At 50.6% G+C, this 13,567-nt stretch overlaps 2 protein-coding genes across 2 annotated transcripts in view; one reads left to right on the forward strand and one right to left on the reverse strand.

Annotated features, from left to right (window-relative positions):
* Positions 1-13,567, forward strand: part of TG (thyroglobulin) — a 253,848-nt gene that overhangs the window by 202,350 nt on the left and 37,931 nt on the right. The window lies entirely within an intron of this gene.
* SLA (Src like adaptor) overlaps positions 1-13,567 on the reverse strand; it is an 89,070-nt gene that overhangs the window by 45,676 nt on the left and 29,827 nt on the right. The gene's annotated exons all lie outside the window — the stretch shown is intronic.

Raw genomic sequence — 13,567 nt, forward strand, 5'->3', positions numbered from 1 at the left:
CGGACCCTCCTGTTTCTTGGGGCGGAATTCACACATCATGGCTGGCTGCAGGAGTCAAACCCAGCAGGGAAAACAAGTGACTCAGGAAAATTGAGGAGGCCAGGCTTCCATTCTGGGCCAGCTTTCTCCCAGCACAGGCACCTGCGGGGTCACCTCCCTCAACCTCTGTCCTTCCACCTTGACCTCAGGCACAAGGATACAGTGCTGGGCAAGGAGCTGCCCTTGGTGCCATGCGCGTGTCAACCCCACCGGCCCGCACGACAAACCTAAGAGGTGTGGACAAAATCCCGCCTTTGCGAAACGAATTCGGTGAGGTGAATCGATTTGCCCGGAATGACAAAGCCACCACGTGGCAGAGCGGGGATTCGAACGCAAATCTTTCTGGTTTCTAAATCCATGTCCTTGCCCGCTTTTCTACGCTGGGAGTTGTTTCCAAAGGTTTCAGGGTAGTGCGAGGTGGTCCTGGGCAATGAAGGGCGGGTGTGCAGGTGTCGTGCTGGTCGTAGCCACAGAACTAACATTAGTAGAAGCAGAGGAAGCTGGGCAGCATGCAGAGCTCACACGGTGCCTTTCTCGCACCCCCGCAACAGGTCTGTGAGGCAGGTGCTCTGTAGCTCAGGGACTGAGGTGTAGAGATGTAATTTGCTCAAAGCCAAAGGATAAGAAGGTGGTAAAGTCACAGTTCAACTCCAAGCTGTGAGGCTCCCCGCCTCAGCGCCGCTCTCTCCCCGTCATCCCGCTCAGCCTGCCAGCCGACCATCCGGCCATTCATTCCAGTCCCGTCCTGCTGGATCCATGTCTAGGGGAGGCCTCCAGTGCACACGCTCCGTGTTAGACTCCGGGGGCGAAGGACTAGCCATCCCAACCTCTGCCGTCAGAAGTGCGTCTTCGGGAGGCTCCAGTGCCCAGTAGTTTACTGAGAGCCTGCGGAGTGCTGTGCACCGTTTTCGGCACCGAGGCTGCAAAGACAAATGATTCGGTGGCATTCCTAAAAGGCCCTCTGCAACGCCCTGGGCAAGAGCCTTTCCTGACTCTCCATCGCTGTCCTATAAGCTATGGTTGACCACCCTCTGAAATTCGTCTCTTGCTTGGGCTGGATTCCTCTCAAATTTACTCCTCATTACGCCTCGATGCAAATGCCCCTTTTCGCTCAGGAGAAAAAATAGGCTCATCCATCTGTCCATCTGTCCATCTGTCCATCCATCCATCCATCCATCCATCCATCCATCCATCCATCCTTCTGTCCATCTGTCCACCCATCCATCCGTCCATCCATATATCCATCCGTCCATCTGTCCATCTGTCCATCCATCTGTCCATCCATCCATCCATCTATCCCCTCACTCATAGTCACTGGCTCACTAACTCAAAACCTACTTATCTGGGTCCCAGACCCTGTTCTGGGGTGCCGGGATACTTGGGACCCATTTCCTTTCTTCTCTAGCTCATGTGGTTAATCAGTCCCCTGAACCCATCTGCCATCTGACCCCCCTCCCCTAGAGTGGCTGTCTATTTCAAGAAAGTCTGGCGTGTATGTGTGTGTGGTTGTATGTCTGTGTATACCCAAGTGTGTGTCTGTGTGTATATGTGTGTTTCTGTCTGCGACTGTGCGTGTTCCCGAGTGTGTGTCTGGTGTGACAGAATGCGTGAATGTGTCTTTGTGTGTGTGTCTCTGAGTGTGTGTGATCCTCCAGGGCCCACACTTTCCCTCTCTTCTACCCCGTGCGCTGGCCCAGCTGGTCCCCAAAACAAAGCTACAGGAAGACATAGAAAGAAACATCCGGGCACTTTTGCAAGCTCTAATTACGAAATTATTTTTAAAAAGCCACCTATACCCAACGCAGATGGGTGAATTGCTGATTGAGGATGGATGGAGGACGTCCCTGCATTCTAAATGCCGTGGAAATAAGGGGCCTGTCATTGCCTCAGCCATCACACAGAGTGTCCCTTTTAAAGGATGATAGCTTTGCCTGGGAAACCGGTACTTTTCAGTGGCAAGCATTTAAATGGTTTCTGACAGCCAGAAGGTGACTGAGGCAATTAGGTGTAATGTTTGTGACAGACAGAAAAAGGCATTTTGGCAAGGCTGCAGGAACCTGGAGGAAAAAACACCACAGGAGAGCAAGCTCTGATCTGAAGGGCAGAGCCACGGCCCGGCTCCTCCCCCTTTCCAAGCTGAAGAAGTGTCTGCGAGGTGTCCCCTCGGAGGGCTCTCCCGACAAATGCCCAGGCGAGGCCTCCACAGGTAAAAGGGACAGGTGTATGGCCGAGCCACATTGGAGGCCAGTGTTTGCCATGGAGGCTGGAGAAGGGAGGAAGAGTCCAGAAATCCACCTTCATCCCCGTTCCCTCTGGCAGATGGATACTGGCGGAGCGGTGGCTGTGGAGACAAACAGCCCGAATCCAGCTCCCGACAGTGTGGACACAGTCAGTGGGGAATCAAAGTTTGCAAATAAAATACGCCAAGGTACAGCCTCCCTGCAGGGCAGTTTGGCAGCTCATCGTGAAAAACCAAAAGTGTTGCAAAACTATTTCTATACAGAATGCAGAGCGGGGCCCCTGGGCCTTGAGTTAAGTGGTGGTTTCTTAGCTATGACGCCGAAGGTACCAGTGGCAAAGAAAAAGAGCTAACGCTGTGCTTCATCAATGTTAAAAATTCTGAGCTACAAAAGCTACCATTAAGAAACTGGAAAAGACTGGGGCCCCTGGGTGGCTCAGTCGGTGAAGCGTCCGACTCTTGGTTTCAGCTCAAGGTCACGATCTTGCCATCATGAGATTAAGCCCCGTGTCAGGCACTGTGCTGACAGCTCAGAGCCTGGAACCTGCTTCGGGTTCTGTGTTTCCCCCTCTCTCTGCCCCTCCCCTGCTTACGCCCTCTCTCTCTCTGTCTGTCTGTCTCTCTCTCAAAAATAAAATAGACATTAAAAAGTTTAAAAAATAAAAAAAAAAGAAAGCGGAAAAGACAGACTGGGAGAAGACATTTGCAAATCATCTATTCGACAAGGGACCTGTATCTGGAATATACGCAGAACACTTCTAACTGAATAAGAGAAAGACAAATAAACCCATTTAAAAATGGGCCACGGGGCTAAATAGATATGTCTCCAAAGATGTCCAAATGGCCCATAAGCACATGGAAAGATACTCAACGTCATCAGACACTAGGGAAGTGAAAATCAAAACCACAATGAAATACCACTTTATACCCGCTAGGACTGCTGGACTACTAATAACTTTTTGAGATGATAAGAACTGGCGAGGATGTGGGGAAGTTGGAGCATTCACACACTGCTTGTGGGGGTACAAAATGGTGCAACTGCTTTAGGAAACATTTCGGCAGCTTCTCAGGAGGTCGAAATAGGGGAAGCACGTAACCCTGCAATTCTACCCCTAGGTACACAACTGAGAGAACTGAAAACACACACACACACACACACACACACACACACACACACACACACACCCCTGAACATGCGTATTCATAGCAGCATTATTTAGAATCGCCAAAAAGTATAAACAACCCAGATGTCCACCGGCGGATGCAAAGGTAAGCTAAATAGGGTAGACGTCTACCATAGAATATGATTCAGCAATAAAACGGAACAAAGTGGTGCTATGTGGATGAAGTGGAAGGATCCAGACACAAAAGGCCACATGTTGCGCGATTCCATTTTTATGAAATGTTCAGAACAGGCAAATCTGCCGAGACAGAAAGTGGATTAGTGGTTGCCTGGGGCTGGGTGTGAGGGTGGCACTGGGGAATGACAGCTAATGGGTTCATGGTTTCTTTGTGGGACAATGAACAGATTCTAAAATTAGATCCTGGTGATGCTTGCATGACTCTGTGAATATAGCTAGAAACCGCTGAACTGTTTGCTTTGAGTGAGCGAACTGTACGATACGTAAGTTACATCTCAATAAAACCACTTTCTCAAGACAGCTGTAGATGCCGAGACACAAAGCTTTAAAACCTATATAAATGTTCATCACATATGTATGATACATCGTGCACAAATATTTGCCTTTAATATTTTCACACAGTGTCTCTTTAGTGAGAAACCATTAAATGTCGGGCGAGCAGCTCATGCAACACATTTTTTTAATGATCTATCAGAAGAAAAGCGTCCTTTCTGATCTCCTAATGCCTTTGTATGAGGAAATCATCCAGGATATGTGAATAGATTTAGCTGTAACGGTGTATGTCCATTGCAGCTTTGTCCAGAACGTCGCAAAACTGGAAACAATCATTGCTATTGTTTATTGAATACACTGAGCTGGTAGCATACTCCACCATTACAATGCAAAGCATCTTTTGTCTTCCACAACAATCCTGCGGGGAAGCCATCGGTATCATTATAGTCCTTCCGATAGCTGAGGATAGAGTCTCCAGTCAAACGTCTACGAAGCAGAGCTGGGATTTTCATCCAATTCTGTCAGATTCCACAGCCTTCCGTTGTTCCTGCCCTCCTATGACTCTCCCTAGCAAAGTACCTGATTGCACAATGGCTTGAGAAACAGTCTCGTAACTGAATAGGCAACAGGACAGAATGATATTCACGGTTGACTCATAGGTGAAAAATACGGGTTCAGCACCGGTGTGAGCTCACTTATTTCCTACATATACATATATAGACAGAAGTATTCATGCATGCATATATACACACACACACACACACACACACACACACACTGACAGTATTTAACAGTGGTGTTCCTTTAGTGGGAGGATTACGTGTAACTTTCTTTGTGTTGCTCACCTATATTTCCCATTGTGGATTTTTTGTGCTGCTATTTTTACTCTAAAACTTCCAAAAGTTCTTGGGGTGCCTGGGTGGCTCCGTCGGTTGAGCGTCCGACTTCGGCTCAGGTCACGATCTCGCGGTCCGCGAGTTCGAGCCCCGCGTCGGGCTCTGTGCTGACAGCTCGGAGCCTGGAGGCTGCTTCCGATCCTGTGTCTCCCTCTCTCTGCCCCTCCCCCGCTCATGGTCCGTCTCTGTCTCTGTTTCTCTCTCTGTCAAAAATAAACATTAAAAAAAATTCCAAAAGTTGTGTTTAAATAAACTAAGGTAACACCAGTGGATACAGGACCATGCACGCCAGGCTTTTTCTTTCTTTCTTTCTTTCTTTCTTTTTTTTTTTTTGTACTTTAGGATATTTTTTTCTTTTTTTTTTTCAATATATGAAATTTGTTGTCAAATTGGTTTGCATACAACACCCAGTGCTCATCCCAGAAGGCTTTTTCTAGGGCACAAAGAGACTTGGCATTTTGGCAAGGCTTTGATGACAGTGAGGCTAGTTTTGGGGACCACGCTTCTTAGTCAGGCCTGCCTCCCTTCTCCCTCAGGGATCCTCCTTCTGTTCCACCCTCAGTGCCCCTGCAAAGTGTTCTTAGGTGGCCTTGGCCATGCCTCTTGCCCACTGATCGGCTTATGCAGTTAAGCGATAATGAGTGCTTTCTTCTTGATGTGAGTCCGTTATATTTTAGTATAGAATTAATATTTTCAATGTAATTTAATTTTTTTCTAATTACAAATACCACATAAGTTCATTGGAAACAAACATAGAATATTCTGAAAGGTACAAAAAGCCAATAAAACTCATCTGCCACTCCCTCGCCTTGAATTAATAGGGGATTCTGGGAATTGATACAGCTGGGCTATATCAAGACCCTGGTGGGGGCAGTAGGCAATGGGTGAGAGGGCAAAGGATGCCCATGAATTCCTCATGATCTCTGCCATCAATGGAGGCAGCATGGCATCATGGGAAAGCCACAGCATCTTGGGATAAAAAAAAAAAAAAAAAACAACAACAACTGAGTTCTTCCCCCTTTCCCCTGGTATTAGCAGGTTACTAAACTTCTTTGACGCTGTCTCTTGAGTAGGCCCCCGATTCTTTTTGAATAAGTGGGGAATGGACAAAAGAATGATTACATAAGTAGTGTAGTTTCCTTTTAAGTAATATCGGTTCTTTCTGCCTCATAGGGTGGTTGTGGGTATTTAAGACAATGTAAGCGAGAGCTCTATATAACGCAGAATGTGGTACAGTTGTCAATGCGTGTCAAATAACTCAAAGTGGTGTCTCTTGTGTCTCACTCCTTCCATGGGAGAAGCAGACCTTCCCAGCTTTCACCATCCTGAACACCCCTGCAAAGACCTTGTTTCTGAGTCACCCGTCACTAGCCACGCATGAGTGGCATGGAAAATAAGGGTCTGTGCTGTATTTAGTTAGTGTTGTTTTTAGTGGTAGATGGTGCAGTGGAGGGCGAAACAGCAAGCCTCGTAATCTCTGGCTCTGCTACTTTCAAGCCAAGACCTTGAACAAATTACCTACCCACTCTGAGCCTCAGTCTCTCCATCTATAAAGTGGGGATGGTAATACTTACAAGGTTATCGTGGGGATCACGTGAGAAAATGCACAGGAATGACCTGGCTTTTAAAAGGTGCTCTGTAAAGGTTCAATTCTCCTCCCCCTCCCTTGGAAAGTTTATATAATTTATCTTATTTTTTTAATGTTTATTTATTTTTGAGAGAGAGATAGAGACAGAGACAGAGTGCGAGCAGGGGAGGGGCAGAGAGAGAGGGAGACACAGAATCCGAGGCAGGCTCCCGGCTCTGAGCGGTCAGCACAGAGCCCGACGCGGGGCTCGGACCCACGAACCGTGAGATCATGACCTGAGCTGAAGTTGGACGCTTAACCGACTGAGCCACTCAGGTGCCCCAAAAAGTTTATATAATTTAAAGATAGAAAGATGGAGGCAGGGGGAGGCGGAGAGGCCCAGCAGGGCTCGGCAGATACCCCACAACAGGGAGGAAGCATCCGGACAGGAAGACTTGCCTCCTGCTCAGTTCCCTGAACCACAGAGAAATCAGGCTACTTTTTGACTTTTGCAATGAGCCGTGATTTCTGAAGGACTACCCCACTTTCGTACACTGAAAGTTGTTTTCAAAGGTTTAAAAAGAGTGGCAGTGTTGGGGCTCCTGGGTGGCCAAATCGGTTAAGCGTCTGACTTCAGCTCAGGTCACGATCTCAGGGTTCATGAGCTCCACGTCAGGCTCCCTGCTGTCAGCACGGAACCTGCTTCCGATCCTCTGTCCCCGCCCCTCTCTCTGCTCCTCTCCCCCACTTATTCTCTCTCTTCCTCAAAATAAATAATCAAACTTTAAAAAATAAAAAGAAGAGTGGCAATTAGAATTAAGCAATGCAGTGTGGACGTGTGGTTGTCCCCTGATCGCGCTAATTGAGCTTAAGGGCAATAGAGGTAACAGGAGCCGGTAGGGCATTTTCTCCGCACCAGTTCGGTACCCAGCGCATTGCACGAACCCCTTGCAGCAAGTGTGTGAGGCGGGTGCTTTACAGCCGAGGGGCTGAGGCTTAAACAAACAGGTGGAGTGTTTTCTACACACCCACACTTCTTCACCAAAGAAGAAGGACCCCCACTGAGCCTCCGTTCACACGCCCTCCTAGGCTGGGATTTGTACCAGGATCTAGCGTTAAGATCCTTCAAGAGAACAGCAACGCTGGAGCTGATGATTTTCGAAGGACGTGAGCAAGGCCGAAGATACACCCTTTGTTTTTCCCTCGTTCAGATTCTCTGGGCTTCCTTCCACCAGCTAAAACCAACACCTGCTGATTCCTGAGGACAGAGAGGAGGGAGAGATGTGCTCTTACGCCCTACGACTAGGACGTCAACGTGGAAGTTGTGTTCATTATAATCCCTTTGAAGTTTTGCCCAAACTCAAGTCCTACGAGTTAGAGTAAAACTTGTGCTTTTGGGGGATTAAGAAGGTGATTTCAGTGTAGAAAACATTAGGGAGGCTACTAGCACCGATGTGCGTGTATGGAGGCTTTAAGCAAAGTCCGTCTCTGCCTTCGCTTCCAGAATGCTCTTGGAACTGCCCGGGCAGCTCAGTAATGTCCCCCAGTTCATCTGTCTGCACCGTTCTGGTGGCTTCTGTGTCGAGCCCCTTCCCAGGAGGGGAGCTGGTGCCAAGCAGTTGAAGTGACACCTGGCTCATGCCTCCTGCTTTCTCTTCACACCCTGTGACCCTGGTGGGCTCCCTGCCTCAGCACCGCTCTCTCCCCGTCATCCCGCTCAGCCTGCCAGCCGACCATCCGGCCATTCATTCCAGTCCCGTCCTGCTGGATCCATGTCTAGGGGAGGCCTCCAGTGCACACGCTCCGTGTTAGACTCCGGGGGCGAAGGACTAGCCATCCCAACCTCTGCCGTCAGAAGTGCGTCTTCGGGAGGCTCCAGTGCCCAGTAGTTTACTGAGAGCCTGCGGAGTGCTGTGCACCGTTTTCGGCACCGAGGCTGCAAAGACAAATGATTCGGTGGCATTCCTAAAAGGCTCTCTGCAACCCCCTGGGCAAGAGCCTTTCCTGACTCTCCATCGCTGTCCTATAAGCTATGGTTGACCACCCTCTGAAATTCGTCTCTTGCTTGGGCTGGATTCCTCTCAAATTTACTCCTCATAACGCCTCGATGCAAATGCTCCTTTTCACTCAGGAGAAAAAATAGGCCCATCCATCTGTCCGTCTGTCCACCTGTCCATCCATCCATCCATCCATCCATCCATCCATCCATCTGCCCATCTGTCCATCTGTCCATCCGTCTATCCATCCATCCATCCATCCATCCGTCCATCCATCTATCCATCCATCCATCCATCCATCCATCCATCCATCCATCCATCCGTCTATCTATCCATCCATCCATCCGTCTGTCCATCCATCCATCCACCCATCCATTTACCTATCCATCCATCCATCCATCCATCCATCCATCCATCTGCCCATTTGTCCATCCATCCATCCATCTGTCCATCCATCCATCTATCCGTCCCTGCATCCATGCATCCATGCATCCACCCATCCATCCATCCATCCCCTCACTCATAGTCACTGGCTCACTAACTCAAAACCTACTTATCTGGGTCCCAGACCCTGTTCTGGGGGTGCCAGGATACTTGGGACCCATTTCCTTTCTTCTCTAGCTCATGTGGTTAATCAGTCCCCTGAACCCATCTGCCATCTGACCCCCCTCCCCTAGAGTGGCTGTCTATTTCAAGAAAGTCTGGCGTGTATGTGTGTGTGGTTGTATGTCTGTGTATACCCAAGTGTGTGTCTGTGTGTATATGTGTGTTTCCGCGACCGTGCGTGTTCCCGAGTGTGTGTCTGGTGTGACAGAATGCGTGAATGTGTCTTTGTGTGTGTGTGTGTCTGTGTGTGACTATACTGTGAGTGTATCTTTCTGTCTGTGACTATGTGTTTCCATCTGTGTGCTTGGACAGGGGCAGGTCCTGCGTCTGAGATGACTGTAATGGCTGACAGAGGTCAAGGTCCCTTATGATGTTCAGAGGCTTCAGGAAGAAAAAGCAGTGGTCAGCGATCGTGGTTTTGCTCTGCACTATTTTAAAGGTTAAAACACATGCACACACACACACACACACACACCCCAAACAGAAACTCGTTGCCCTTTAATAGCTAGGTCAGACTTACATAAGCGTAGGCCCGGGGCCCAGAGGCCAAAGACTTTGCTGCCTCCAAACCCTACAAGGGCTCCTCCAGCCCTCACGGTGCTAACTGCACCATTCACCACACGGAGGTCACCCACCGTCTTCAGCATGTCCTTAGTGACCCTTAGAGTGTGGCTTGTCATTCCCATTCAGATGAGGAAATCAAGGCCCCCAGATGCCAGTCATTTGCCCTGAGCCACTTCATCAGCAGTTACCAGGGCCGACGTGTGAACCTGATTTCTTCTGCCAGGTTCAGGCGGGACTGACGGCCTGGTCTGCGGACTCTAGACAGGCCCGGGCGGTGACCCTGGCTCTGTCCCCAAAGCCCTTGTTCTTTGTGCAGCTCTGCACGCCATGCCCTGCTCCAACCAGATGCTTTAAAGCAAGGGCTGAGCCGGCCGTTGACTTGCTTAACCAGTGATTTTCCATGAAGAAAGACATCTCCTTCAGCAAGATCAATGAGGCCGACACACTCAAGGGAGAGGAAAGTTCTCTAAGCCATCACGCAGCATTGCTGTAACCCACGCCTCTAACCACTTCCTGACAGTATCGGGGGCCCTGGCTTTTTATAGTTGCACACGGTGCTGAAAACATTCGAGGCCCCCAGCCTGAGTTCTGTGTCCTCACGGCCTACCTGCGGGTGAAGCTGGGCTCAGCGGCCCCACCTCAGCAGCCAGCAGATTACCAGCTCAATGTGCAACTTAGAACACGGGACTGTGGGGCTCCTGGGTGGCTCAGTCAGTTGGGCACCTGATTTCGGCTCAGGTCACGATCCCACGGTTTGTGGGTTCAAGCCCCGTGTCGGGCTCTGTGCCGGGAGCTTGAAGCCTGCAGCCTGCTTTGGATTCTGTGTCGCCCCCTCTCTCTCTGCCCCGCCCCCACTCACACTCTGTCTCTCTGAAAGACAAATGAACATTAAAAAAAAAAAAAGAACATGGGTCTTTGACCTTTTATACCTCGAGCATGTGTGTGTGTGTGTGTGTGTGTGTGTGTGTGTGTGTGTGTGTGTTCTCTTAAGACAAATCAGATCCGGTGGCTCTCCGAAAAGCTGGACCCCTCGTCATTGAAGAGATAAACCCGTGGGCTAAGTCATCTGGACCCTTATGTATTATCACTGTGGTTGAGTTCTGGCTCTGGGCTGCCCGGTTGTTTGACTTTCATGGCTACTTATTCTCACCACGAGCTCAGGCGTTCGGACTCTGTGTGTCACTGATGCTGAAACTCGGAGCAAGCTGCTGGCTGGAGATTAGTGGTGCAGGAAGCTTGCTTTGTGTGTTTCGTAGCAAACCCCACTGATGACAAGAGCCTCTGAGCTTCCCTAAATGGGTTGAAGACAGAAAATCAATGCAGAGGACCCCTCCCTATCTTGAGTGCGGGGACCAAGCAGCCAGCCCCATTCTGAGCGACCCGGAGCTGTCCGAAAGGGCTCCCAGGGACCAGGGTACGTTGCTGCTGACAGGATCCACACCCTACAGGCTCCCGTCTGTCTGGGCTGGGGTTGAAATTGGCCTCACCCCTGACTCTGGCCACAAGGTTCCTCCTTGGTCTGGACAGCTAAGTAAAGTAGTAATGTCTCCACCTTTCATCAAGAAGCTGCCAGGTGTATGTGAAAGGCTGACCGGGTGGCTGAAGGCTTGGCCACGGAGCCTGACTGCCTGCATTTAGATTCCGCGTCTGTCTCCACCCAGTCCTGTGACCCTGACCAAGTCGTTTGCCTCTCTGCGTCCCGCGCCCCTCATCCATAAAAGGAGATGATAATATCATCCGCCTCATGCGATGGTTGTGAGGCACCAACTAATATGCGTAAAATGCTGAGGACACGCGAGGAACATTCCATCGCGCACGGGCACACACTCCACCAGGGTTCGCCCTTCTGATTCTTAGACATCTCACCCTCGGGGGGCGCACGTGGTGCCGATACCACCGCGGCCAAGGTACTCGGGAGGGAGAGGTGCCGGGTGACTTGTGAAGTCACCATGTGGAGTCGGCAGCAGGCTGGGGACCGTGTTCAGCTGCGCCAGACCGCATTTGGCTTCTGAGACGCGGAGCCTCAACCCTCCTGGCGGCCAGAACCAGTCCCGGCCCCCGGCCCTCTCCCCGCCCTCTGGGTGTCTGCCCCACCCAGTGCTGCCCTCAGCTGCCAGCCCTACCCTCGGGATGGCCTGGCCTCATTGCCATGCCCATGCTCTGCCCATGACCTTCAGTCCTGACTGTGAGGCACAGAGACCCCTGGGACCTCCTGGGGGCGGTTCTGGAACACGCTCTGTTATTTCAGGAACTGTGTCCAGCAGGGATCTCCGGAGGATGGGTCTCCTCCCCTCTGGGCATCTCTCTATTGTCTGTTTTACACAAGGGCGAACAGCACCAATGACTCAGGTGCACACGGGCACCTTGCTGTCCAGCTTCCAGAAGGCCTTCCTCTGTACTACTTCATTCATCATCTCAGAGACCCAGTGACAGCGGCGGCCTCGGTATACCCATTTCTGCATTTCTGCTGATTTTAGTTTCTGACGTTTTAGCCCAAGGTAGGGTCTAGAATGGAAACGTATTCTGTGGAGTCAGCCAGATCAGTGTTGTCTTTACGTTGGAGTGAGAGGGTACGTATGGTTCGACTCAAGAACACAGCATCTTGTTCTGGATATAAAAACAGGTGCAGCCTAATGTAGGGGGTGGGGGTTAGAGCATGGCCAAGGCGGACTGCTTGGACTGGGGTCTTAGCTCTCTCTGCCGGTCACCAGCTGCGTGACGTTGGGCAAGATCCTGAGCCTTTCTGTGCCTGGATTTCCCCCTCTCGGAGACAGAGGGGTAAATAACCTTTGCCTCTGGGGGTTGTGGAGAGGATTTAACCAGTTAATATGTATGAAGTGCTCACAATTCTACCCGAAATTCAGCAAATACTTAGTAAATGTTAGCTATCTTATTAGTTTTCGTTGCCAAGCTCCCGGTTCCTGGTACATATTAGGTGCTCAGCGAATGAGAATTTCCCTTTCCTCTTGGAGCCTCAGTTTGCTAACCTGCAAAATGGGACTGCCAGTCGTACCTACCTCGTATTAGTGTTGCAGAGGTTGCGTGAGACGGGCACACAGAGTTCCCAGGAGGGTTGGTACCTGGCAGGCGGCTGGAGGCACCCAGTACGTGGTACCATCCGGGCCAGGCCCCTCAGTACAGAGTTGGGTCAGGGAACTGGAAACTCTCTGCCTGGGGTCCCGGAGCCTAACAAACTCTGCCTGGATCCACGGGCTGGCTCGGCCCCTGACAGCATCTGTGGCTTTAGGCAAGTTCCTGAATTTCCCTGTTTCTCTGTTTTCATATCTGTGACAATAACAGCAGCTAACTTACTAGCTCTTGTGAGGAGTCACTAGATAAAGCGGGGGAAGCTCTTAAGAATCAGAGTGCTCGACCGCAGACGAAGGGCCCTGGGGCTGCACCCCAGTCGTGGCACTCAGCCCACCTCTTCCGCCCTGGGCGGATGACCGGTCCCACCAACAGTCCAGGCAGGGCGGATGGACCTCCTGCCATTGCCACCAGCCGTGTTCCTAGAAGGGAAATATTCCCGGCAAGCCGGCATCTGACAGATTTGCACAAACTCTGCAGGCACGATTCACTTGCACAGTGACTGCGTTTCCATCACCTTCTAGGTGGGCATCTATTTCAAAGTCTAATTCCATAAGGAGACCTGGGAGGTGGGGCAGGGCGTGGCCCCACAGTTCTCTTCACACAGGACAGTTCTGGTCCTTGTCCTTGTTCAACCACCATTGGCCCTCGGCCTTAATATACAGATTTACTCAGTGGATCACTCTGTCCAGTGCCCGCACTTCACAGGTGAGGAAACTGAGGCCCGGAGAGACATTCATTCGTGATCACACAGCATGTTGATACGATCTTGATCCGTCCTGACCTCCCAAATGCCTGTGGACATCCATGGGAAGGGTCCTGGGACTTCCAAGTGTGGATGAAAGATACAGAGCCCTGATGTGGCCCTGAGGTCTCGGGCCGAGCTGGGGTGGGAAGGAGAACATCTAGACTACGTGTCCTGAGTCTGCCTTCTCTTC

Source organism: Neofelis nebulosa, chromosome 14 (genome assembly GCF_028018385.1).
Source record: "Neofelis nebulosa isolate mNeoNeb1 chromosome 14, mNeoNeb1.pri, whole genome shotgun sequence".
NCBI lineage: Eukaryota > Metazoa > Chordata > Mammalia > Carnivora > Felidae > Neofelis > Neofelis nebulosa.